The 25,751-nt window shown below is 40.7% G+C and overlaps 1 protein-coding gene across 4 annotated transcripts in view; it reads left to right on the top strand.

Annotated features, from left to right (window-relative positions):
- The first annotated feature begins 11,427 nt into the window (after nucleotides 1-11,427).
- Nucleotides 11,428-25,751, top strand: part of tspan18b (tetraspanin 18b) — a 29,852-nt gene continuing 15,528 nt past the window's right edge. For 2 of the 4 annotated variants that reach the window (XM_020585431.1, XM_020585417.1), the window contains exon 1: nucleotides 11,428-11,672. The gene's annotated coding sequence lies outside the window, so the exon portion shown is untranslated. Of the gene's footprint in view, nucleotides 11,812-25,751 lie in introns of all 4 variants that reach the window. The other 2 variants (XM_020585425.1, XM_020585408.1) reach the window with 1 other exon arrangement.

Here is a 25,751-nt window from a genome sequence, read left to right as displayed (position 1 = left end):
CAAAAATATCAAAATTTCACTGATTCCAGTTTCAGAAATGTGAGGATTTGCTGTTTCTCTCTGTTTTATATCACTATAAATGGAGCAGGGTTTAAATCAGACAAATTAAGTGTAAGGTGTCTCCTTAGGGGGGTAAGAACCTGTAATGGAGATTTTCACTGTTGTTCGATTCATTCAAAAGTAACGGAAGCATTACCCGATGATGAATATATTATAATACAGTGGATTACCTAGGCTAGATACAATCATTTGATAGAGAGACGCTATTTTTGTTACACAGAAATACAACATTTATGTAATGGAAGAGTTGTTTGGGAAATACTATGCTACTAATATAAATAAGTGAAACAGAGAATAAGTATTTTGTCAATATGCCAAACTATTCCTTGTTTATATTGCTGTTTCTGTTTCTGCTCTTGAAACCAGAAAGGAAAGCAGCTACTCTCAGTGTGACAGGGATTTTACGGCCTGGATACAGACCAGCCACTTTGCAAAATGCTTAAACCAAACAATGTTGAGATGGAACAGAAGAGCAGTTTACATTAAATGGTTACAGTCTGATTTAACTGTACTTGTGTTTCCTTTTCTTACCTTTTCATAAATTGCACTTGCTGGTTATAAGGTCAGCCTGTCACATCACTGTGTCTGAGATCTATATTTTATTGGCTCCTGTCCCACCTGTGTACAGAAGCCTGTCACCTCGCACCTGTCATTTCTCTCTCCAGCTTTGTTCTCTAACACACACTTCCTCTTTTGTTGCTGATCTTTCTCTTATGATTCTCCTGAATGTGTAGCATTATTTCTGGTGAAAGTGTAGGATAGAGCCTCCTCCCTGAGGCTTCCCACAGTGGGCCCAGCTTTATAGCAGATTAAATCATAACAAGAGCCTGTGGAATCTACTGCGAGAGAAGAAAAATCATTCTTTTTATATTTCATTTGCATGCTTTCCTCATCTTTTCTCCAGGCCTTTTGGGTAACGTGACCCACCTCCCATGGCTGTCTCACAATCTCTTCTCTCCATAATAACTAATTTAAATGGCTTTGATAAGCCGTTAGTACTATGAATTAAATAGCCATTAGAAGAGGGCTCACAGAGGAAAATGAGGAGAACGGAGGCTGTCGCCTAAATGTCCCCATCTCTCCTTTCACTCTGCAGAAATTGCATTTTTTTTAATCACTTATTTAACAAAGGAGTTCTGCCAAAGTGTTCTAATTTTGCCTTATCCATTCAGAACTGGACTATTTATTTGTCAGAGACGGAGTTAAGATTTCGCTCTTTTGTACAGCCGTTGACATTTGGCATTGGCAGTCTTTTCCAACTCAACGCCACAATCAATGTCTTATTATTCCAGTATTTATAGCCTCAGGAACATGAATCGAGTCCAGCTTTGTAGACAGTCTTAATCTTTTTTTTACAGTTGTGCTGTTAAATTTTCCATTGCATAGACTTCCTTGAGCTTTGATTTAATATTTTCCTATTTATTAGCAACCACTAAGTGTATTAGATCAAGTGGGGTTTTTAAAAAAAATATTCTTTGGTCTCCTCTTCTATATTTTGCCAAACCCCCTGTAAAACTGTATAATCCCCACATTTAAAGGAATGGTTCCCTATCATTCTTCCTCCAACTCAGCTCTGGTCTGGAGCCATTATTGATTGTTGAAGAAAAAAAAAAACAATGTTCAAATTCCAGTCAAATTCTTTCCATGAATGATTATTGGTACGTTTGTGGTAACCTTTACCTAAACCTTTAGATACAGCTTAGAGCTTAGATAATGTATGGTGCTTGCACATTCACAAAGAAAACTGAAAGAAGTTTATTTTGTCACCTCATTTAAATTTTTAGTCAGTTGAGCTGTTTACAACCAACTCCTCTTGGTTTTGCAGATTGAATGTGATGACCAGCTTCTTAAAAAAAAACTTGCAACAGATGACTGTACTGTATATGGATGGCACTTTTTTATGTAAAAAAAAAAAGTCAGCTTGTTTTATTAATATCCTGAAACCCTCATGCGAGAGAGTAATCACACCGACAAATGTGCAGCTAAGACGCTGCTTGGTGCTGTAGGTTTTGCCTGCAGTGAGACTTGTGAATGTGCTTTTATCCTTCTTCTTAGTTCTCACATCATACAGAACGGAAAGAAGTCAGTCAGTGTAAATTATAGACAAAAACCTCTTTGTAATCAGAACGGAAAGAAGTCAGTCAGTGTAAATAATAGACAAAAACCTCTTTGTAATCACAGCATCTCTCTTCACTTTGTGTTCGGTTCATGGGTGGTATCTTTTGACCAGAGTTAGCCAAAAAGAAAACAAGAAGCAATTTGTTTGAGTTTACTAGTAGTGTGCAGTTTGCCACATTCCCACTAGGAGAGAGGAAAACATTTGCATTATTAATCAAAGCCCTCCAGCACTGAATGTCAGTATCACTGGTAGTAATTAACAACCTATCTTCCTTCAGGATAAACAGTTTTGATAAGGAAATGGAAAGCAGCTGAAGTGAACACGCCTGACACAAAGATGAGTTGCTGGAGCAGATTTACAAGTCTTGAATGAGGAAAACCGATGGAGGAGGTCCTTGTGTTTCTATATGAGGAGTAGTCCCTGAATCCACATCTTACATTAAAGTTTCATGTATCTGTCAGTTTTTAAGAGTTATCACAGGGAACATTCATCCCAAAGGAATATAACTATCACATCAAAGAATCAGATCCTATTTATTAGAAATAAGTGTGCCATCAGCTGACAAAAGGATCAGTTCTTCACTGATGGGCTCATGGATTTATGATTTAAAAATGAGCTTCTAAAGCTATCCACTGAATTTTGACAAAAGGAGGAATATCAGAGCCAACCTGTTCTCCTTTAATCCTCTCGTCGTTCCCAACCTGTTCTCCTTTAATCCTCTCGTTGCTTTCCCTTTTTCATAACCCCCTCCAAATCACATATGGTCTGTGACATGTTTGCCATATTTTCTTTGACACTGCAAGAGAAGCAGGACTTTTATTGAGCTCACCAACCAGACTCTGAACGTGCTCCAAGGTTAAATGTTCAGCCACACTCTTCACCTTATTTTGTCTTTGTCTGAAAATAATTACACCATTGTCTGTCAGTTTCTCATGATAGACCATTCTAATCAATCACCTGGATTATCTTCAAACACCCATCACATCTTCAAATAATGAGACCCGGATTTATCAGTAAATGAATGTGTCACATAACTCAGAGACGATAGGGATCATCTTTTCCCCAGTGGACAAATAAGTTTCTATTTCTTGTTCCTCCCTCCACTGTTTTTGACAGATTTGTTGGTGTCATGACCTGCAGGTGAGCAATACTACTTTTGAACATAATGTTTATAACAGCGGGGATTTTCAGGATGTGAAAGCTGCTGACCTTGTATGACCACTAGAGATTGGTGGTGGAGCCCCAGTAAGTCCTGTGTGAGGAGAAGGGGGGGGGGGTTTAGATTGCTTTCTCCTCAAGACCACAGGCGTCTTCTGACAGTTTTAATTTTGTAGCTGTGGTTTAACAAGTAGTGCAATTTATTGTCCATTTGAGAAAAATAAAAAAATATGACATGAGATATCAACATGTCTAAAGCATTTCCAAGTATAACATGTCAATAGAAGCATGACTGCAGCTCTTGTGAATATAGACACAGGTTAGCAAACACTTCTGTCATGAGCACATTGTTTGTGTTTTATTATCTCATATGAAATTATACATGCAAAGTCTGGCACTTTGAACATATTTGAGTTTTTCTTTTTCTCAGGGAGTTGTGTTTACATTCATATCTGATGACATCTGGAATGTGATAAAGGAAAAATCCTTTGTTTGTATGCTGAGATTTCTGTTCGGAGTATTAGACAGGGGCTTCCAAGGGGTGGGTCTGCTCTCTTTATTGGCCACACTGTGCACACACACATAGTCTCTGATGGTTTCCCTCTGGCTTGGTCAATCTCACAGAGCGCAGACAGTAATGAGAAAAAGGATAACTGTGTTCCATCAGCAGCTGAGCCCTGCAGCACCTGTCAACACAAATGCACACATATAGCCACTGGCCATGCAGTTACTAAGGAAGTATTGGTGTCCAAGCAGGAGTTGGCAGGGAAACATCCTCAAAGTGGATTCAGAAGTTTGGATGCCAGAGTTGATTTTGAGCTGTATATTTCCTGTATGTATACTAGTTCTTTAAACAAAAAAATAAAACAACACTTAGTTTGGCATCCGTAAAAAGGTTCCCATTTAAAATGTTGAAGGTTCAAGGCTCTGGGAACATTATTACCACCTTGTAGCTCCTTAAAAAACAATTATACTGGTGGGATAGGACAGCAGCAGTTATGATCCTGAAAGTTAGAGCTCAAACTGTAGGTTACCGTGTTAATACATCTGGGTTACTCATTAAACAAATTTAAATATATGCTAAATATATACATACATATTTGAGGACTTTCCAGAAAGCATTATTTGTGGGTTAACTCTTTGGAGAAAGAAAGCAGCATGTTGTTTAACAAGGATGCAAATCAAATGTGTTAACTAGGCAAAAGGGTGCACCTCAAGGTTCTTTATTAGAAGCACTTCTTTTTTCTATTTCTACTCTTCTTTTGGCTACCTTTATCATACTGAAGTGATTATTTTATTTTTATATGGTGTGTTGTGCATTTTCTGGTTTTCTATTTGTTATTGTGAGTGATAAGTTAACAAAGGCCACAAGTGCAGTCTCACAGGTTGTCTTTATTCTAGCTCTGGTACAAAAGTAGCTTCAATAGAAATAGCTAAAGCTATAGACCCTTTGTGGTAAATAAAGAACTGAGTCTTCATAATTAGTGGAACGCAAATAAAACTGTAATGGGTGTCAGTCTGAAAACACATATTGAATGAACTTAGAATTTTGAGTTTACTGGAGAGGTTTTCTTGGTAAACTTGCTAATCTCTTTGTCAGTTCTTATTGTTTTGTTCAGTTTAGTTCAAAGATTTACAATTACTCACTTTGTCATTTGTCCACTTGTTTTCTAACTCAAGTGGCTGCATCACTGTTCATTCTGGTACATACAACAGTAAGTGAACACATAACTGTTTAGACCGCCCAGTTTTTGGTGCAAATTCAGACAGACGTTGCCTGTTCATGCAGTTATGTTAGGATTATTATAAACTAGCTCATAAAGGCACTTTTTGTGAGGTTTATTGCTCTGCAACACTTATTTGTGATAGAATTATGACACCATGTTTGTTTCTGTTGCTTTTGTGGTCCTTTAATAAGCTTTTAACCATGATGTAATTTACAATGTGTTACTTCTGAGCTGACCATGGTGTTTTCTGTCACCAGTGAGGGGAACACCACTGCTAAAAGATAATGACTCATTCAGTAATAAAGGTCATTTGTTATAGGCAGTTAGGTTTAAGGATGTGTTATCTGTTTTTTTTTTGACATAGTTGCATCAGTTTGCAATGTTTTACAGTGTAATGGACTACAATGCCTCATCACAGTTCCACCTTCCCAGACTCCTAGACTGGAAAATGTGCCTGGCCTAGACCATTAACCACAGAGCTCCATACTTGTGCTGCACATGCAACCACACAGAAAAGCTGGCTCACTTATAGACCTGTTCAAATTAAACTGGACAGTAACATCCTCTCAAAACACAGAACGTGAAGCACATCTAGAGCAACTGAGTGGATATAAGAAATACATCTACATAATTAAAAATGCATGTTCTATCTGAGATAAATGACAAAGGAAACCCAGGAGAAACTCTGTGTAAAAAACAAATGGATCATTTGTTCCTACTGAATAAGATTTGTGGAGGAGGAGGGGATGCCGCAGTAGCTACCCTGGCCTACTTTCCATTCACCAGTCAGCCCGCCCTCCTGGGAACGCTGGAAGTAGAGTATGTGGAGGAAGTTCAGCCACGCTCGGCCTATCATTGAAACACTGCAAAGAAATAACTGCACTTGGAGGGAGTTGGAGAGAGAGGGGAGATGGCTTTGGGGGATGCATATTTACTTTATATAAAGAGGGAGCAAGGGCAAAATGGTCCAGTCATTTCTTGTTTCCAACTTTACATCCTCCATTTCCCCTCGCTCTACAGCCTCACTGCCTTGTGTGTGTGTGTGTGTGTGTGTGTGTTGTTTCTTCCTTTCTTTCTTCCTCTCTTTTTTTGTTAAGCTCAGACTCAGCAGATGTTTCTCTTGTGTGAATTCCTGAAAGAAGGAGGTGTATAAAATATCTGAACAGACTGACATATACATCTCCACACTCCTTACTTTCCCTCCCACTCTTCCTCCCTCACTCTCTTGTGTCAGGCTCCTGTCAGTGACTGAGCTACAGCAGGTAGACAACCATAATTATTAAGGTGGAGGAAAGCCTCACACAAGATTGCCTACAGGTGTTTTTTCAAGCAGGGAAATGTACACTGAAACAGTCAAGAAGTTAAAATGAATCACAGTGCAGAACCTTCTCAGCACAGAAAGCATTACTTGTAAAAGCTTTCTAATTCTAGATTTGGCGTTTTAATGCGCTGACTCTTCCCTTTATGCCTCTTCCTACACATTTGTCCAATTACTCCTCTAAACAGCGTCAGGGGTCTGTTGCTAGGTTACAGCCAGGTAGAAAACACCATTATCACAGGAGTTAAGATGAAGGTGTTTCCAAATAAAGATGATCCATTACATTTCAAAGTGTTATGCCTATTATCACCTGCCTCTACCCCTTCTACATCAGCTTGACTATGTGACAAATGTAGAAAGACTCACTAAGCCAGAAGGCAATGCATGAATTCACAGATGATTTTGTATAAAAACACATTGTTTGTGAATGGTGTTTTAGACAAATTCTTAAGGGGGAAAATGTTTGTTACTTGCCTCTTCTGCTTAAACAGTTGGCTTTAAGACACATACATGTTGAAGTTAACCTCTTGAAAAACAAATTATGACTCAGATAATAAAATGGAAAACAGTGGCAGAAGCCTTTACTGCCATTGTACCAGTACAATAAGAATCAAGAAGTGTAAACAAATGCTTGTGGTTCCCCTATTACAGGACATCCAGGAGATGGGTCACACCCATCTACACTCCATCTCACAGTTTGATCCTAGTCCTGGAGTCATTTTGGGAGCAGGAAGCCGTGACGCACAGCACCTTTCCCCTGGGCATTGGCTGATGCCCCCTGACAGATTGAGGCTGCAAAGATTTGCTCTGTGTGCATGTGCGTGGTGTGTATTAAGGATTTATCAAAATAGTGGGAGGCAAACCACACACATGGAGACAAGACTGGTGCAGTTTTGTTTCCTTAAGTAAATGAATAAATCCATCCATTATCTATATCGCTTATCCTAACAAAGGTAACTGGGGGGCTGGAGACAATCCCAGCTGACATTGGGCGAGAGGCGGGGTCCACCCTGGACAGTCTGTCACAAGGCTGACACATAGAGACAGACAACCACACTCCTATGGGCATTTTAGAGTCGCCAGTCAACCTGAGTTGCATGTCTTTGGGCTGTGGGATGAAGCCGGAGTACCCAGAGAGAACCCTCGCAGGCACAGGAAGAACACAGAGAAAAGGTGCCAGGTCAGCCAGAGCTCGAACACAAACCTTTTTGCTGTGAGGTATCAGCACTAACTACTGTGCCATTATACTGCCCCTAAATAAATAAAAGCAATAATTATTGATTTGTAACTAATCCTCCTATTTATCTTTTTTAATGTTTCCAAGTCACTTTTAATTTGCCTTTTTATGAATGTAAGCCTGAACCACACACTTGATATTCAATCACTAAGTCTGTATCTGATGCCAATAATGAAATGTACCTATAAAGCAATAGTTTAATTTTTTTTAAATCTAACCTAACAAGTTGTATTGTTATGAGTAGTAATTTGCTGGAACTATTTTCTGGCAAACAGTGAGTGGACCCAGAGTCTTGGAATCTTGTTTTTCAATCAGCCAGCAAGGATTCACTGGAGTCACTGGGGCTGGTCTCCAAGAAATAGTTCCAGCACATGACTCCCCATAAAACCACAACCTGTCGTCTTTGCATTTCTGTTTGTGTGCAAATTAAACAATCAAAGAAGCAACAATATGTTAATATGAACCTAAATAAGCTTCTGGATGTTGTGTACACACAGTGTGAACTTTAGATCATGCCACCACATACAGTAGGTCCATTGTTCATATTATAAACAATGGACATGGGCTACAAACAACCAAAGTGTAAAACTGTCTCCACACAAACTTTATACTAATCACCTGCTGGTTCTAGCTGCATGCTTAAAGCTATAGCTCAGACATCTAGTCAGTAATTGATTCAATAGAAAATGTATTGAAAAATATTACTGATATTCTATTACAATGATGATCCATTAATAATTTAAGCAGCATGTCAAACATTCACTAGTTCCAGTTTCTCCTGTATGAAAGTTACTGCTTTAATTTAAAAAATATATATTGTAGGCTGAATATTATTGATCATCTTTCTCATCTTTCCCAAACACTATAGCGTCAATAGAAAAAAGCTGCCTATGGTAGCTGCAAAGGAAAAAGGGCGTTTATGTGAACTTAAACACGCACATCATAAACAATGTTTCAGACTGACCAAAAAAGGCAGCTTCATGTGCAGGCACCAGAGAACAGTGACATTACATCTCATGTTTCAAACAAACGTAATATTTACATATTAAAACACTTTTGTAAAACAATGCAGCATCACATTATAGCAGAATGAAATATTAAATTACTCCCACGCTGTTGCCGGGGAAATTCCTTAGGACTATATCCTGTGTGTGTGGGTGGGTGCACAACAATAAGACCTACTTTGTGTAGAGTTGTGAAGCATGACTATAGCCTGTTTAATGAGATAGCATGTGGTATGATGCTATGTGTGTGAAATTGAAATGCGAGCTGTGTAAACTGAATTGACTGGGTTTGTGTGTGATAAGAATATGCATGTGAGGAATGGCCTGTGAGCTATAGCATAGGCTGCCAGTCAGTGACCACATTTACATGCACTTAAGTAACCAGGTTATGTGTATACATGGCAGCGAAATCGGCATTCTCCGGGAGAAATCTTCTTGGGGAAATCAGGTTTCCCCGATTACGGAAACCAGGTTTCCCATTTACAAGACAGTTAAGAAATCAGTTTACTCAAGAAAGCCAGTTAACCTGGTTACTACTTAAGTGCATGTAAAGACGTTCAGTGTTTGCATGTCATGTGATTAACATGCACACAAGAGTATACATTTTATTGCCAGAAGTTTGAATGGATGCTAAATTTTGCCAGAAAAAAAATGGGTTTCAAATGATTTTTGTACAAGTAATGAACATGGCCAGCAATCCATAATCTCTGTGGTTTAACATTCACATGGATTAGCTGAATGCTTTCACTGATATAAATGTTTTCCTCTTCTTTTGTTTCTTGTACTTGTTCACTGCAGCAGGGAAACCTTCCATCACCTCATGACTCACCTCAACCATCGTTAATTATAGTTTGCAAAAAAATCTTTTCTTGAACAACTTTAAGATCTAAGTCAGTTTAAAATGTTTGCTTGACTTGGACCATCACTAAAAGGTCAAAACCTGAGAGCATAAACTGATTGTGGAGATGTGTATTTACTGGTGTAAAGGACCACAGATCACTACATGTGTTGATCAGTCACCGATTAGGTCAGAAAAACAAATGAGCACTGAACTGATCTGTGTCAGGGTGAGAGGAAAGGGCTGCTCCCTAACACCAGCGATCTGTGTGAGCGCTCAAAGACTTGGGGGGGCTGTAAAGTCACCTCAGCCTTTCTTTACCCAGAGCCCTCTGAAAATACCCAAGCAGCCAAAGAGAAAATACCTCACAGCTGTTCTCTCTGCAGCCAAGCAATTCCTGTGTTACCTTTCTTCTACAGATGGCGGCCCTACGTCTACACCATGCTCCTGATGAGTCTCTGAATCCAACCTAATCTCCCTCTTGTTTTAAACTTCACTTTAATCTGCTGGTTGTTGTTTGTTCTTGACATCAGAAATGCACTTAAAATTGCAGAGGGGTCCTGAGGGCCAGTAGAATCAGGAGAAAACACAAGGAGGCTGGGTATTGAAAGTATCACGTATGCCACTGGGAATGTCAGTGTCATGACCTTAGAGGAGGAGGCAAAATATCAGTCTCTGCAGCACTTATCTCACTCTTCATCTGCAGCAGATTTTGTGACATGAGGCGCACAGAGGGATAAGAAAACACTCCAGGCCCCCTTACCTCCTCTAAACCTGAAACAAAGGCACTCCTCCTGTTTTCTGGCTGTGAGAGAGGCACACAGCATGGATAATTAACAAGAGGCAAACAACAGCTATCACCTGCTTATCTGAGAGTTGTCACTTATCTGTTGCTGGAATCAAAAACAGTGCTGAGCATGTTTATCAAATATTAAATATGCATTATTCTTATCAATGTAATCTTGTGTTGACCCTTCAGATACTGGCATTAAAGCAGCAGTATATAATTTTTGGAAAAATGCTTATTTGCCTTCTTGTCGAGAGTTTGAGGAGAAGATCGATACCACTTGCACAATAGCTTGTTAAATATGAAGCTACAGCCAGCAGCAGGTTAGCTTAGCTTAGCACAAAGACTATAAACAAGGGGAAACAGCTAGCATGCTTCTGTACCTAACAGCCTCTAAAGAACAAGTGACCACAACACTTCAGGAATTTACTGCTCCTGGCCAAGACACAGCCTGGCACATAAATTCCTATAAAAGTAGAACTTGTTGTTTTGGGATATAACCTGTTAATTAGTGAGCTCCAGAGCTGCTGGTAGGCTGAGTTAATTACTCTTGGATAGAGCTAGGCTAGCTGTTTTCACTTGTTTATAGTCTTATATATGCTGGTTTAGTCTTATTGACAGCTGACATGAGTGTGGTATTGAGCTTCTTTCCTAACTCTCAGTAAGAAAGCATAGGTGTATTTTCCAAAAATGTTGTAGGCCTACTTCTTTTATCTGAAAACCAGTTTAATATGGTGAATTAAACCCATCAAGAAGAACTAGTATTTTAAGTAAGTATAGGCCTACACTTGATTCTGAGAGGTACCTACATTGCTGTCAGTTAATCTTCAGAGTTTTGGGGGGTTCGGTGTCTGTAGAGCATCAGAGATAGACTAACATGGATGACCTGACATCTAGGCCTACTGACACCCATTTAATTTGTTTTCACTATGTAAAAATATGAAGTATACAAAACTGTCATAAATTAGATTAAGACATGGAATGTCATTAAGACCATCTTTGCTTAAAACAATAAAATAAAAAAACACATTTCCAAATTTCTTATTAGTAATAAGTTTAATAAACACCGTGTTCAGTATGTGCCAGAACATTTGATTTATGATTATTAAATTTAACAGATATGACTAACAGCTGCAGCTTATTTGTGGCTCTTGTTTTCATATTTTAGGACGGCGGCTGCTCCCACCAACACAGGGGTGACAGTGGAGAAGGTAAACCGGGGGCGTGCGTGTCGGCGGACAGTCTCCGCCCCCCGGAGAGCAGGCTGCTGGAGGAGCCGCTCAGCTCTCACTGAGTTCAGAAACTGTTTGCACACCAATCCAACACTGCATGCTTGTACAAATTGGGATCACACATCTCGGGGCGGTGGATTTTATTAGCTGGACGTTGCCGGGCACAATTCACCTCAGTGGACATCCCAGCTGGTCAGCAGTTTTTTTTTTTATTACTCTTAACACTAGTTACATCCAACAGTCCTAGGTTTCTCAACTAGGGTGTTCAGTGACATTTTCGCAGGGAAACAGCCGGTGACAGTCAGGTTTGTGCACCGAGCGGCGTTTGGAGGTAAGAAACGTGTCACTGCTCCGTTAAATGTTGTGCAGTGAATTGAAAGATGAACGAGCGCAGTTTGAATCCTGGGCTTATTTTTGTGTCTGCCTTGTTGAACAGGCTCGTTATTTACCACAGCATGTCCGATGGGCGATGTTGGGAGCAGTATTTGGTTCTCAGCCTACTTTGTTGCTGCAAGTTGGATTTTCTCTTCAGTCGAGTTGCAGGAACCAAAGCAAAAGAGAATTAAAGCTAAAGTCTTATTAAGTCATTTATCGCGGTAACGTGTCGACCTGACTTAACTTCAGGTCAGATTACAATTTCCCACCTTAAGAGATGAAAGAAATGTATGCATACACTAAATATGCACTCAATCGATCGTGACATGTGCTTTAATGTGTAGTTTTTATGTACTGGTGGGTTATACCGTGAGAAACTTGACAGCAGGGGCAGTCCAGAAGGATGTGTGTCAGTGTTCAAGCTGGCAGGCTTACCAAGGGGGGGCATAAGCGAGGAGGCTGTCTACAGAGATGTATAGGGTCAACAGATGGATGTCTGAAGGCGCTACCTTTGCTGTAGGGCAGGAGTTCAAGCAGATGAAAGATTATTTTATCAATGAAAAGTGTTGCCTATGTCTGGAACCAGCAGCTGATAAAGTGCAGATTCAAAGTAAAAACTGAAGTTGTACTCACACGGGCAAAACTCAAAATATTTGTTTAGTTAGAGTAACTGCTGCAGATCAGGTTATAATCAAATTTTGCTCAAGGAGACTGGCACGGAGGGACCCATTAACTCACACCAGTGTCCAAGTGAGCATGCAGTGCTGGATTTTCTTGCCTCAGGTTAAAGTCACAACCCGTCTCTTCATATCTCCATCTCCCTGAGGCTGGTACTGTGTGTCAGGAAAGAGAAGGGAAGAACCATATCATGGGCCCAGTAGCTTGGACAGACTGACACATGATTAACAAGCTCATCTAATCTACTGCTGCATTATGTCCTGATTTCTCTTTATTCTTTCTCTGTCTGTCTCTTTGTTCCACTCTCATTTTCTCACAAACCTAAACAACTGGGAGTTAGCCATTTGTAGAGAGAGAGAGAGAAGCACACAGACTGGAAATAGAGGTGTGCTTGTTCACTACGTTATGGGTGAACATTTATTTGCCTTGTCAAAATAATAATAAAAAAACGAAACCATATTGATGCTTTTGGAGCAGCTGCCAAAATTGATGACTAAATCCAGCCTGAAGCTTTCTCTCCTCAGCTTGATTCACATGAGAGTTGGGAAAATAGTTTAGTTGCTCACATACACAGAAGCGATGTCTGCAGGATACAAGTATAAATGCAAACAACAGGGTTTGTAAGCCTACAGTGTGATTTATATGGGAAATAAAGGTTAGCATCAGCAAGGTTTTCTGGGCAGGCTGTGGAGGTTGGCAATTAGGAGGGAGTGTGTTTGAGTGGATTCAAATTTCCAGCGAGCCAAGATGGTATTTATTCCACCCACAGACTCAGAACACCTGGTGTGAGACTTGCCACTGGTGATCAGTGCACTCATTTTAATGGTGCCTCTGATAATGTGTTGCTCTTAATCACACGTTCGCAATGCCAGCGATGAAACAAATTAATAAGAAAGGGAGTGTGAGACAGAGATGTGTGTGTGTGTGTGTGTGTGGTGTGTGGTGTGTGTTCACTGCTCCTCTGCCACCCAGTCCTTGGCAGAGATAGAAAAGTGTGAATTGCTGTGTATGGCAACTCCTGCTGAGGGGGACGGGGGTGACTGACTTGATGCTGCCTTGTCTGGCAGTGCACCACTCATTAAATGCCTGAAATTAATCAATCTGCAGTTCCACATGGTTAGGTGCCTCCGTTTTCTCCCTCTGCCACCCTTTCCCCCTCTCATACTCACACTTTGTCTACTTCACTGTTTTCTTATATGTGGCTGCAAATGATTTTACATATCTGATTCATCCCAGCTCACCACCGCCTCCTTTCACCGCTGTATCATCTCAGCGGTTTTTCTTCCTTTTGTCCCCATTGCTTCTCTTCTTCCTTTTCTTCATCCTCCCTCATCCAACCTGCAGAGCACGTCTGTAGCGATGGGTTCAGAGCACCAAGGCAGAGGGAAAACGAGGCTGGGTCATCACTCTACACTTGCTTTCCCCTGTATCAGCCAAACTACAGCAGCAGCAGTCCTTTGAGAGCCTGGAACTAAATGGAGTATCTATTGGCTCAATGAGAAAATTGCTTTTTTCGATTGCTAGAGGACCCTTCATTTAATGTGTGTGATGCAGAGGCTTCAGCCAGTAATGGGTTCAGCATCTCTGTTGTCAGCAGACATGAGAAAATGAAATTTTCTTTTCAGCTGGCAGAAATAATTTACTCATGGAAAGGTGTATTTTCACCAGTTGTTTAAAAGCCGTGAAGGTGTATGTTGGAGGTGTGTGTGTGTGTGTGTGTGTGTGTGTGCCTGCTCTGTCTTTGGTAAGCACCAAATCTCCAAACACTGTGGGTTGATGTCCTATGAAAACTCTGCTGCCATATAAACCAGCCTAAAAACTGTATTTTAGTTATTCATTAAAGGGTTGGGGGTAGCAACAAAGCCACATTTGCCTTCTCAAAGAGATGTCTAGAAAACAAAACTGACTGGCCCACCTCTTTTTCTACAGTGGTTCAAATTGTACCTGACTGGAGAATATTTATCTAGTTGCATGCATCCTAATATTAGCATACCAGTGGTGGAGGAAAATGTGCATCCATCGGTATTTTTATTTTGCTGAATTTCTTTTCTTTTCTTTGTAAAGGTTTCTGTAGGTCAGTGTATTTCAGTATTGCTCACAAGCACAGTTACTGTGAGGAACACAGTGAAATCCTGATAGTGTAGCGGTAACGCAAAAGCTAAGGAGTGAAATCCAACACTGGCACAGTAACACATCATTTTCCCCCTTTATTTATCATTTATAAACAGTATAAACATAAAAACTTTACAACCCATTGTAATGCAGCTATAAGCAGATTTATCTTAGATTAGCTTAGATAATCCATTAACATGTATTATTTGTTCCTTGCGTGACTCCATGTGGGCCAGGAAGTATAGTGACCTGAGCATTCTCTCTCTCCTGATGCTTCCTTTTTATCAGGAGGGAGCAGGCTGGCTGTTTGAGCTCAACCCAAGAATTCTTTGTGCTTATCTCATTTTCACCCGATTTCCCTAGAATGGCTGTGCTGAGCAGGTAATGAGGTAAAAGGTATGTGTTTGACAAGCTGGGCTCTGCAGATAGCAGGTGCTCCATCAGGCTCACCACTTGGTAGGTGCTTAGATGAGGGTATGAAGAGCCCCACCTCAGGATGTTCAAATCCATCCATGTTCAAAACCTTTTTTTCCCTCTGAATAATGTTTTCCAGAACAAATAAACCATGTTGCTCAGGTGTCCATTAAAGGCCGCTGGTGACGACCCGATAGTCATTACACAGAGTGAGTAAATCCCTGTGCTTTTGCCAGGAGCTTCTTCATCACCTTGTGCTCTTTTTATCCCCCAGACGAGAGGGGCTTAGGCTGGCCAGGACTCTGGGCCTGATAGGTATGTGACATGGTGCTAATGAGTGTCGAGATTAGCTGGCTTCAGAGAAACTGAACCACAGATATGATCCACAAAATGAAAATTTTAAGCTCACTGCTGCCTGAGAGAGCATTGTATAAAAGATATAGGAGAGCCCTACAAATTTTTATGTTTGTGAAAAGGAGGTGTTTGTTGGATGAACAGTCACTTCATGGGTTAAAATCACACAAAAGCACTGGGTTGACTCACATTGGGCTCAGTGTTTTTGCCACAAAAGGCAGGAAGAAGCTGGGTTCTAATCAAGTCGCACAAAGGAGGATGTGTGAGTGCTTTTCACACTTGTTGCCAACACCGGACGGAGCTTTTAACAATAGGTAATATAAAAATGACCAATGTGTAGATAAAGAAATGTTGTGAAATTCACTTTTTGCTTTAACAACTTGGTTCCTGTCATTGATAAAGACATTGTACACTCTATAAGAGGAGAATGACTACGGCATATTGGTCAATACTGTGAATTAACTCCATGTTAGAGCTGGTATATGCAGCACTTTTCCATCTGCACATAAGCTAACGAAATTCATCTGCGACTTTTCTGATTATTGACCAATGATTTCTTCAGTTTTCTGGCAAAAAAGCCAACTATTCCTCTTTTCCAGCTTCTCAGTTGTGAGAATTTGGAGGAGGAGTCTTTCACCATTTCAGCTTTAGGAAATTGATTGATTGAGAAATTAATCATCTGATTAATAATAAAAATATTCAATGCAGCCTTAGTATGCAGCTTCTCTGCAACCTATGGTTTGCACCTTTCTGTGATGTTGACATTATAGCCTGATCAACACTGGATTTTTGACGCTGAATCTAATATAGGTGTTTGGGCATTTAAAAGATATAATATCGTATCTGAGATTTATTCATACCAGTATATCTGCAGTAAGCTGATATCAACCTAATTTAGTCCATCTAAGTACAGTTTACATGTACAGAAGTATAAATGACATCAGTCTCGACTGATGAGGAGACACGTTTCTGGGCACAAAAACCAGTGTGGGTCACTGTGCTACTGTTCTTTGGCTGTATTTCAGGGATGGTACTGTGAGCTGAGCTCAGCACAGATCTGTTTTTACAGCCTCTCCCTGTGACTCACTGGGCCTAATAGTCCTCTTGTCTCCTGACTCAGACATTTTTCTGAAGAAGTGGGACTTTCTCCCAGCTTCTGGTCTTTCTCTTTCTCTGTTGCCCAAGCCACAACTGTGTCCCAACTCTCCCCTACTCCACCCCTCTCTCCTCCTGTTTTCCCAGGTTCTCCTTTTGAGTGTGCCTGATTTTTCCATCCTAGTTTCGGGAATAGGAGAGTATAGCTTTACAAGAATCCCCTCTTTAGTCATGTGGGACTTTTATAACGTCCTACTTTATTACATTTTCAGCTCTGCATTTGTATTTCCTCTGCTGAGAGGGGAAGCGAGTCCCTGTAAATATCTTGTTTATTTTTAATTTCTGACAGTGGGCTACACAGTGTAATGTGCTATGATAATTATTTGCAAACACAAACACACACTTGTTCTCACCACAAATTGATTTGGATATTGAGAGTGCAGAAATGATTGCGGGGATGGACAGTGGGTTGCTAACAATGACACAGATAATAAGCCCATTATCATTTTAAATAAATTAAATGCGTGTTGGGTGTTGAAGCTGGATGTTGGGTCATTAATTCACTTTGTCCTTGTTAGATAATGACTGAAACTGGTGATATGAATATTGTCATGATGGTGCAGTTACATCAGATCTATGGACACATCGTTGGTATATACGATGTGCTGTTGTTTGCTCTCATGGCTGTTTCAGTGTGGCTGAGTTACAGAGTAACACTAGATTTATTCTGAGCATGAGTTGGGTTTACATCCCGGTCTGCTAATAATACATTGCTGTTCCAGTCAGTGATAACCATACAAACTGCAAATACACAAGCACAAATGTACATGAAACTCTCCCACACTCACACAAACCCCTGCAGCCCTGGTGCTGCAGGCAGAACCTAAATGGGGATTTTCATTGTATATGGGTCTCATATCTGCTTGAATCTAGGCTAAATGTTTTGAATTCATCTTGTAAACTTGGCACAGAAAAGGCTTGGCTAAGCAGCAGTTTCTTTATTTTAAATTGGAAGTGACGGTTGTAAACTTCAGTAGATTTAACTGGATTAATATGATTCTCTCTGTCTCCCCTTTTTGCAATCAGATTATGTATATTTGTATTCAGATATCATACTATTATAAGGGTATGTACCTTTAGAAGGCCCTGGCAGTTTTTTCCCAGTAGGTTGGCTGTTTTCTGCTACCTTTGAAGCCCACACACCTTGTCCACAGCACTGCTCCTGCAGGATCACAGCAGTGTTACAGTCCCTCCCACAGGGCCAGACTAGCCACAGGTCTATTAGACGTATGGGCTCCTTGTCAGCCTCTGCAGCATCAGGGGGACAGATCAGTGTTTGATTAAAAAAATCCACAGCCCGTTCCATCGTTTACCTGGGAAACTTGGGGGAAGGCCTGTCTAATGATCTCTCTCCTGCCAGGATCACAAGCCTCTGAGATGGATGCTTGTGTTTCACTTCAGCTTGTTAAAGAACAGGAATGGAAAATCTTTACAGCTCATAAACCTGTAGCAGTGTAGGTGAGGGCTGCCTGTTTGTTGTCTCACCTGAGGTTGAGCCATATAACGTCCTCTTGTGTGACACAGGTATGCTTGTTGCAGGCTTTTCTGCTAGTGATTTGTTCTGTGTCATTCTGTTTATGGCCCACAGTCACACCATTAGCCCACATGTGGATGAAAGCTGAAGCACAGAGGGGTGCTTAACTTTTACTGACAATGTTGCCATAAAGTCCACTGAAGTTGCCAAAGCAGCCCAGCAGAGCAGTTTACATTAAGATTGCAGTGATGGTTCATGGACGACTGCCCTGCATACTTTCTAAAGTACCATGATGAATTTACTTGAACAGCCTCTGCATGTCAGACTCAATAATAGCCTTCGCCTTTTAACAGCAGATCAAAAGTATGTTGCAGACGGTTATTTAAACTCTTCAGAGGGTGAAACAATCAGATCATAAAGACTGAGTGCCTCACTGCTTCATGATTTTATTTTTCCATTGTACTTGGTGAAATTTTTAAAAGCGAGCTACTTGAGACAACGTTCACAGGTCACTGCACTAAAACGTGGCCTCTATCCATTGGACAGTGTCAGCCGATGCATTACAGCCACAAGCAAACCATGTACTTTGGAACAAATGGGCTGCATTTAATAAACTCGATGTCCACAAGGAGTTCTTAAAAAGTAAGGTTTTCAAGGGAGAGAAGAGTAGAAATAAACATCTTTCTGGATTAAAGAGCCGTTTCTTTGCTAATAGATATTAGGGCAAACACATGCACACCATGAAGAGTAATTCCTTTTTTTTTTCTTAATCCATACCTCTCTGCATCTTCCTTCCTTTGAAGCTTAGGGAGAAAGGAGAATATAATGCATCATAGTCACTATTTAGCCATTTGAAGTATATTTAAAGAATGTGATTTTTTTTATGAAACTGTATTTTAGTCCCAACATTTCTGACAGTAAAATCCAAGGATCGCCACCACATGTGTTTATCAGAGATAGCACAGGCACAGCAGGTGTTTCCAGTATGTGAAAATAAATTGGCTGCAGTGTTCGTTGATTTAAGTGTTTAAAAAGGGAGCACAGATGCTCTGGGGAATTTTTTTTTTTTCAGTGCAACATCAGGTGATCTTGGAAGACTTCCCACTGTTTTGTCGCCTGTCCCATTTCACGATAGCAGACCAGCAGCAAAGTTGTCCAAGCTAATCTTGACCACCTGGATGTAACGCTTGAAAGTGTAAAGCATTTGGGGGTGAAACAGACAGCCCAGGCATGTCTCCAAGAGTTTCCACCCTGGAGAAACAGGCTTAGATTATCTTTCCTGATAACACTTGGTGGGAGTCAGATCCCATGAGAAATGCCTCGGCACCAGTGTTGAAGCCAGAGTCATTTTGTGGGTGTCTCTAAAAGCCCCTGAATGTGCAGTGGTTCTTTTGGCTTCATCTGTCAAGCCATGGCATTTTTAAAAAGTAAAAAAAAAAAAAGTATCTTCAACTAGTGAGTCAGCTGGTGATGGCACACTGATGCTTCAACTAAACAGATGACAAAACAAGACATAACCCACATCAACTAGCTGTTAGATTATTTTTGTTAATACTTAAATAAAATTTAGTCTCAGTCAGTACCTGGACATGCTCTCATTTAATCTCGCCACTTTAAAAAGATTCATAAATCAAACAATGAAGGAGGAGAAGGCTGCTGTTGTGAGGAATTACAAAAACCACTCTTGCTTATCTCTGTAGGCGGTTTGGAATCGGACAAGCTGCTTTTTTATTAATACCTAACAGATGTCCAGACTTCTCTTACTCAAAACATTTCTGGATAAGCTTTCCATACATCTCCCCCAATTTTCCCGTTCACCCACCCCTGATGATCCAGTCTGCAAGTTTTCAAAATACCCCCTTTAAATTATTTGGTCAGCACTTCATATGTGTGTATTTATTCTGTTGCTTAGGGCCTGAACCAAGGGTCTGTTGTGTTTCCAAGGAGCTTGAGAATTTCCAAACAGCTGGAGATAAAAAAACAAAACCATTTAATTTCTCCTGCTGTACTTCTTCAGCTCATTACACTGAATATCTTCTGCAATCTCCTCCTGCTTTGTTCATATCCTCACCTTTTGGTGTCTGGTATCAACACAAGTCGCACGCTGTGAAATTTAATGAGTTACATTTTTTTCTTTGTTGCGTAGACTCATATGTTGTTTATGACTGTGTCTGGATATGTTTTTGTAAAGACACCTGAAGACATATTGGGTTTTTCTATTGACTTCTTTTAACAGTCTGTGGCAATTTGATAAATGTTTCTTTAGTTACCTCTGAATGATGAGCGCTTCAGCCACACAGTCACTCCCTCATTTCACGGGGCAATGCATCTAAAACACAAGTGGAAGATATTTGTAGTTTTTTTGCATTTCAAAATCAAGTCACATGCAAGCATTTAACTGAGAAGATGAGCAATAATTCACCATAAATATCCCAGCTGTGGTCACTCCTGTTACAGAAGTGGATAGCACTAAATGGGCTGTTTATTTATAACTGATAGGCTGCGGTGGGCTGATGGAGATGTGCAGTTGTGCTAATGCTGCAGTGCACGCTTGGGCACATTACGCACAATTTCATCACTATCCCCAATTAATACTCCAGACAGCATCATCTGCATGTGCTCAAGTAAGACAGTTGTCCTCAGTTCCCTAGAGTTGAGAAAATTGAAAATATGCTCAGCAGCGGGTGCTTTGCTATTCTGCGCTTGTCCGCGTGAGCAGGTTCATCTCAAAGCTTCTGCACTACAGACATGGCTGTGTTCAGCTTTTATTTGTGTGTGTGTTTGGAGTGTTAAATCGAAACCTAGCTTTTTAGATAGCTTTGTGCTCACCGTGTTGCCGGTGCTTCTCCGACCACCTTTATCCCACACACAATTGTTTCAGATCCATCATGTTTTGTGGTGTAAACTTATTGACTTGTGTTTCTTCAGGGATCTAATCTTGGACCAATTCCAAGCAGCTCAATTTCCATCCTCTCCCCATCTTTCCACTGTCTCCCATAAATCAATGTGATGTAATTGCATAAACTCCCTTTCCCACAGCTTGCAGAGCTCAGGCCTGAAGCAGAGTATTCTCAGAGAGGGAGAGTGTTTCAGTGTGGCCATTTAACCTTAACCCCCAGACTCCCACAACTGCGACACCACTGGCTTGTGAAAGTTTAGTGATTTTAAATATCTGTATTGTAGAGTTTCTTTTTTGGGACATGTTTCATGTTTTGTGCATTGTTTTTCCAAGAAACAGGATTGTGGACGTTAACTCTCTCACAGCTGGCACTGGCTGTTTTACATCTGGCTAATACACTCTAAGCTCCACAGATTAGATCTCATTTCTCTGTGTGTGTTGTGTGTCGAGCCAAGCATGATGTCTCCCTCAGCCTACCAGAGGAATCTTTCTAAAAAGCACTCCTGCATTTTCACCAGGGAAAACGTCCACCTCCTTTTGACACATTTCAGTCCCTCCTGACTTATTCTTGGGACTCACTCAGAGGCAGGGTATCTTTCAACCCTTTGTCCAGGGAGGAGCAAGCGTAGAGTGAACTGATGTGGAAAGGAGCCGTGTATCCCAAGGTTTTTGGAGTGGGCAGGAGTCTTACACGGTTTTTATTTTTTCTGAATTCATCTTTTGCTGCTCCAGTAATCCTCCTGCCATCAGTCACACCCTGCTCTGCTGAAGTGATAAAACCATTTCTGCCCCTCATGCAGAAACACACTTTCAGGCTGTTTGGCCATTAGTGCGGGCATATTTGACAGTGTGAGAGACAAAAAGCCTGAGTCATTTTCACTCTCTGTGTGATGTTGTGAGTTTGTCACAGCTTGTTACCTGCTATCGCCATAGCCACCAAGTACAGACTGACATAGATGAAGGATTTGGAGGGATCTGGAGTTTGCCCATGTGAAGCTTTATGAAGGGGGTCCCATTGGGGAGCCCCCCGGACTAAGGAAATGATCCAGATGCAAAGCTTCTGGCTCTCATAATGCAATGGGACACCTTCCCTGCTCCTGTACAGCCCCCTGCAAAATCCATTGCAGTCAACACTGCAATGACAGAGCACCAGACCATGGATATAAACTTGGCAACAATCCTGCCATCTTACTCCATGTTTGTTTGTACCTTTGTCTAGTAATCTGACCCACATGATTGTGCTTAGGAAGTCAGTGTGTGTTTTCAGCTCAGGCTTTCCAGCGATGTGCAACTTACTGTACTTGAAAACAACAATTCTGCGCCTCAGATATGCCAAATAAAAATATTTGTTCTGGAATCAGTTGATCAGTCAGAGATGCTCACAATCATCATCTGTATTTCTGAATTGTGCATGAATATAGCAGTTAGTTTTTCTTAGTAAACTTGCTCAATATGCAGTGAAAACCATAAGCAATGGGAACCAGACTCATTGAGTTTCAGTGTTTGGGTCTGAACCAATGTTGTAACTACAAGGCAGAGAGGTCCAAGTGTCCCTCAGCACATTTTTACATTAGATTTTCTTTATTGGCATTTATACTTTATACTAACCCTAGTTGTGTCAAAGTTTTTGTCCTCTATTCACATTACTATGTGAGGTACAGAAAGCTGCTAAGTGGCGATGGAGCACAGGTGAAGTTTATAAAAGTCAAATATTAACACTTTGTCAGAGCTTTTTGTGCATATTAGTAACCTGGATATTTCAGGAAAAGGAGTTTTGCTTGTACAGGAGTCCAAACACATACTGTATGTCCTCGACTGGTTTTAATTATGAAAATAAGTTGCATCTGGTCCCATTGCGCAAAGAATCTGTTTCCACTTTTTGTGCATCTTCCGCACTGGTATGTTTACTGCATTGTCTATCAGCACACTAAACAGATTCATGCGTCTTTTTTTTTAACAGGCAGGAGGGTCAGGTTGAGGCCATATTTAGGACAGATATTCCCAGTTAGGTAAAAGAAAGTTCCCTCTTCATGGCCAAAGTGTTCTTTACTACAGAATCTGATTTCAACACAAATATACAGCACAACCTACTGCTTCATGGTATTTTAGCTAAATTTAAATAAAGCCTTGAGATGGTTACCAGATGTGGTCTTAACACATGTTTAAGTGCTTGGTTTGGACTTATAGGATAACAGTGGCCACGTATTTCTCCATTCAGCGTCTGGTGGAAAATATTATACTGGACACCACATGTATGATTCCCAACAGAAGTGTTTCAGGTGTAGTAAAATACAAAACTTCAAAAAACATTTATAGACATGTTAAAACTACCATTCTTAGAGTCTCTTTTAATTTACAGTAAATGTGTTTGGGACCATTTGTATAATTGACTGACAATTTGTTCAGAAGTGATTTAACAAATTAGTTGAGAAAGTGAAAACGATAGCTGTTTTATCATATATTAATTGTTCAAGCATAAATGACAAACTATCTTCAGCTTTGTCTTTGAAACTGTCAGAATTTGCAACTTTTATTTTATAAAAACTCTCTCCTATTTATTTGATTTGACCGCAGATCTGGTGCGTTGTCTTTTGCGCACTCTTAGCTGAGGAAAACAGCCGGAGGGAAGTCTCACTGCAAACCCCTTTGTGCAGGCAGCCTGGATTGTTATCTCCAGTCCTCACTGAGTTGGAGGCTCTGTGAGCAGTAAGATGCACAATTCTCAAGCTTTACTGGGCTTTAGGATTTAACTGGGATGGAAATGGTTATTGTGTGGCTGTGTGTCAGCTCGCAGGGCCTGTGGGTGGGGTAGTCAGTGAACAAACTGGCGAGAGTTTAACAACCCCAGCCCCCTCTGTGTGTGTAGTAATAAACTCTTACCTTGACTTGGAAGGCTGCACTGCTAGTATCCTTGCTGTGTTTTTGTAACCCTCACTAAAAAGGCCTTGCTCTTAATTGTGTCCCACAGGGCCCCACGGTCTCTGTATTCACAGCCTTTCCTGTCCCTCATGTTGATCCTCCCCCTCTCCCACCCTTAGCCCCATCATCCAAATTCGACAAGTCTTTCTTCTTTAATCATTCGACTTCAAAGTGGTGTCGTGGTGCCCCTTCCTCTGAGAAGCTGTCTTTGGGGGCCTGGGACACAGGGTGAAAGTGTGGTGGTGTATGAGGTGGTTAGTCAAGTTAGACTGGCATGATTTAAAGAAAATAATTAGTTCAGCTGCTGTTGTTCGTCACTAGAGAGAAGTTGGTGTTGTGTAATTATTGGAGCAGGTTGCAGATGTTCAAAGGATCTGTGTGGCACACTTCTCACTGCTCTTTGATGAAGACATATTTGTAGAGGTGAGAGATAAAGGCTGTTGCCTGAAAAACCTGCTACAAAGAGGAGAGGCCTGGCTAACGTTTGTCTCTGACCTACAAAAGAGGTGGACACTGTGTCAGCTTTTATCAGCTTTCAGCACATTTCCATGGTCTGCATTCTTACCGGGTTTCCATTTAGTTCAAAGCAATTGAGACCAACAAAATAAAAGATAATGAGTTTAATCTGCATCTTTTAGCTGGAATAATTGTGTACTCCATATTAGTGAATACACTCTTGCCTGTGTAATTCTGGGAGCACTTACTGTAGTATGGAGAACAAAGAAAACAGTAGGTTAGCTGTGGCCACAGAGGGAAGAGTGAATGATGAGCTGTGCAATGTCCTCTGATCAGAGTGGGGATTGTACCGTGATAGTTTGTCTTTATTTCTGGTGGTTGACTCGTACATTAGATCGATAAATCCACATGTGGTGAGTCGATAAATCTGCATCAGCATTGCCTTCATTAAAGCAGATGATCCTGAAATATATGGATCCTGGCAATTGCCCTCTTTCTCATTTCTATAATAATACTGCATGATGTATATGAACTCCTTCGCAATTTAGCTGAAGATGACTAGAGACAGCCGACTCCAGAGCTGTGGAGGTTTCCTTTTATTAAATGTGTTGATAAAGGTTTGATTCAGTACATACAGTACGAAGCCCCATAGGTCATTATCCCTGAATTTGCAGCTGCCTCTGCAGCGCTGAGGTTTGCTTTTGTCAACACTTGTGAGAAATGGAGGCCGAAGCCAGCTGCATGGTGTAGATGGAATAAGTGTCACTTCCTCCATTGTTTTCCTGTCCCTCCTCCCTCCCAGAGGAAGTGTCACTCATCAGATTCTGCTGTTCTCTGACCTTTAACATTATAGTCAAGTTTGCCCACCTGACTGGCAGGATACGTTAACTTATGGAGACACACCTTGCTAAAGGCAGTGTGAAATGGTTACGCTTTTGCAAAAATACAACCAAGGTCAGGATGGTGGGAGGGGTTTTTACACACAGTTTCACAAATCAACAAGTACTTCATTTTAGGCATACTGACTCCTTGATAGAAAACAGGAGAGATGATAGAAAAGAACTACTTTGTATAATGTGATATTCAAAAAAGGTCAGAAGGCAAACAAGTTTATAGCAATTTATAGCATTCAAAGACGGGGTGAAAAGCCAGGCGTCATTGAAAGGCAAGGCAGTGAAAACATTCCAGTATGAGAAAAGGCAACATTTTCAGATTGTCTGCTCTGGAAGGCTACTACACACTAGTCTGTTAACACAAAAAATGACAAATACTTGTGTAAAGAATGAAACAGAGAGCTTGAGAGAGGAGTTTAAACCCTGCATACTTTTTAATGGCTGTGCAGCTGGACAATAACTGTCAAGTGGACATGAATGTTGCATTACTATTTTCAAAAGCAACAGAAATTCCTGTGTAGGCAAGGTGACGGGAAGTGGGT

Source organism: Monopterus albus, unplaced genomic scaffold, assembly GCF_001952655.1.
Source record: "Monopterus albus unplaced genomic scaffold, M_albus_1.0 scaffold7.1, whole genome shotgun sequence".
NCBI classification, from domain to species: Eukaryota; Metazoa; Chordata; class Actinopteri; order Synbranchiformes; family Synbranchidae; genus Monopterus; species Monopterus albus.
Note: the sequence above shows the minus strand (reverse complement) of the source record. Positions and strands in the feature narration are given on the sequence as shown.